A 2,739-nucleotide genomic window follows, 5' to 3' on the forward strand; every position below is an offset into this window, starting at 1 on the left:
AAAAAAAAAAAAAAAAAAAAAACTAGAGAGATTGAGATAAGGACCATTCCTGAATATCACAGTCATTTTCTAGGGAAGTGAGAGCATGCATATTTTACATAGTCTTCTTTGTGTTTATTGACATTTTCTAACAGTTTTCACATTAAATTTAGGTGATTTGGTAATGAAGAAAAGGACATCAATTTTTATTAAACATTTTGAAAAGTGACTAATTCTGATCATCAACATTAACAATAATCATTGCTTAATTCCCCCTGTTGATAGAACTTTGAATTATGCATCAGGGGATAGAGGTCAAGAGACAATACCAGTGCTTAACAGTCTTTTGAAAAACTTATAAAGGGAGAGGTTTCTCGTATATTTGTACTATGGTTACAGAACCTGAATGATATGTCATGAATCAGTTATATTGCTATTTCTGTTACTTGCCATATCTAGTTTGATGAATGCTACCCCACTATCTTAATCAAAGGACAAAGGATGAAATTTAAATTTAGAAATAAATAACAATCAAAATAATGAGAGATGATAACAAACACCTTGCCTAGAGAAAAAAATCTTTTTTAAAAAAAATCTTAAAAACCTACCTGATGTTCCAAAGTTAAATATAACACATGCTGACTATCTTAGGACAAAGAGTTTTACAACTTTAATTTCATTTTATCCAGGTTAATGGGTATATCAATAGGCTTGTCCATTCTAAGAGTATTTACCCTGTCATTGATGATGCCATTTATCATGTGTGAGTGATTATGGGAAGAAACCCAAACTAGACAGGAGATAAAATCATATTGGAGCTCTCCACTATTACTAAGCCTGTGATAAATGGGGGGCGGGAGGAGGGTTGTCCTTTGTAAAAAGCATCTTGCTGTTTCCTACCACATGTCAAATGTCAATTGCTCTGAGATCACAAATAGAAAAACAAAAAGAACATTTTTTTAGGGATAAACCAGTTTAGCAGCCAGAGTCACAGAATATTTCAGAATGTTGAGGGGACTTCCTGGGGACGGGAAGCCTTGGAAGTGCTATGGATTCTGGAGACAATATTATCATTGTGGTATTTGCCAATAACTGGAATAGTTCTACCTATTCTTGCTACTGGACACCTGGATCGCTCAGAATTTGTATCTGCAGCTTGAGACCTGAGAAGGCCTGATAAAGCTCACACTTTTTTTCCAGTATGAAACCCAGTTATATTTCAAGGGCTCATATCAGCAAACATTATTGTATATTTTTCAAATTTGATTCAAATCATTATCACAACTGTCAGGCCTAAAGCGGAAAAAAGAGTTACATAAGAGATTATTATTATTTTTTTAAAGGAAAACAAAATGTGATGAATACCATTTACCCCCAAATTCCCTATCTTTGAAGAAAAATCTTGCATAGACAGTATGACTCTTACCAGCTTAAAGTGATTTTATTATGGATTTGATTAGTCAATTAAAACTAAAAGGAGAGGAAAATTTATTCCATTGAGTGCAAATATGCTTGTGGTTAGAAAGAGGCAGTTTCAGGTAAAATGCCCATCAGGTGATCAGTTTAGTGGTTCATGGTGGTCAAAGGTGGATAATGTGGTGGACATCCGTGCACTTGGGCTCAGGGATGCAGTTGATAAGAGAATAGCGATGATTCTAACACTGGCTGCTAGAAAAGCTCGAAGCTCATTCATCACAAAGCCCATTCATTCCACAAACATCTTTTGGGCTCTCTGAGCCAGGCATCACACTTTATTGGGTATACAAAGCCATCAAGACACATCTCTATTTTTGAGGAGCTCCCAGCACAGGGTGGAGGTTGGATAGATGTCAGCACCCTGGTGGTACAGTGGGAGCCTTGAGTAGGGAGCTCTAAGCTTCATAGGGTGATGGGGAGAGGGTTTTTGTTTTGCTTTGTGTTGTTATTGTTGTTGTTTTCTTTTCTTTTAGAAATAAAAGATACTGAAGCTTAGAGAAGTCATGTAATCAAAAAGTGACAGAGCTGGTGTTTGAAGCCCATGTCCTTTTCGCATACCTCTCTGAGGGTAGGAAGGCCTTGCTGAGGATTAGATGGAAGCAGTGGGACAGAAATACATTGAAAGATTTTAAGGGATAATATGGGGGACTCTTTGAATATTGAATGTGACTTAGGGGAACATGACTGGATGACCCTTGGGTGGAACTCTGGACAACTGGAGAGATAGTGACACCATTTACCAAGGAAGGGAAATAGCGAATAGGAAATAGACCAGGCATGGTAGTAATCTCAATTTCAGATCTCCATGATGCTATTGCTTATGCGTCTAGCTGATATTTGGAGCCCACAGGAGAGGAATGTGAATAGACAAATATGTTGTGGAAGTCCTCAACATACAGGTAGGTGGCGGTTTAAGTTGTGTGTGAGAATGGCATTACCCAAGAAGCATGTGTCGGGAAAAAAAAGGTTTGAAGCTAAGATCCTATGAAACGCAGGTGGGAAGAGGAAAAACAAAGATGAGTTAGTGAAGAGATGATCTGCAAAAGGGACAGTGGACTAAAAGCATCCAGTGGTAAAGAAGTAAGGGACATTGGTTTCAAGAATGGTGATGGTTGGTAACGAAGGCTACCAGTTGCACATTGTATGCTAAGCCTTGTTCTAGAGACTTTATGCAATTCTTCTTTTTAAAAAATGTTTATTTATTTATTTTGAGGGAGAGAGAGTGCATGCATCAGTGAACTGACACTTAACCATCTGAGCCACCCAGGTGTCCCTACACTTTAG

This window comes from Hyaena hyaena, unplaced genomic scaffold (genome assembly GCF_003009895.1).
Source record: "Hyaena hyaena isolate Hyena2069 unplaced genomic scaffold, ASM300989v1 scaffold_355, whole genome shotgun sequence".
In the NCBI taxonomy this organism is placed as follows: Eukaryota; Metazoa; Chordata; class Mammalia; order Carnivora; family Hyaenidae; genus Hyaena; species Hyaena hyaena.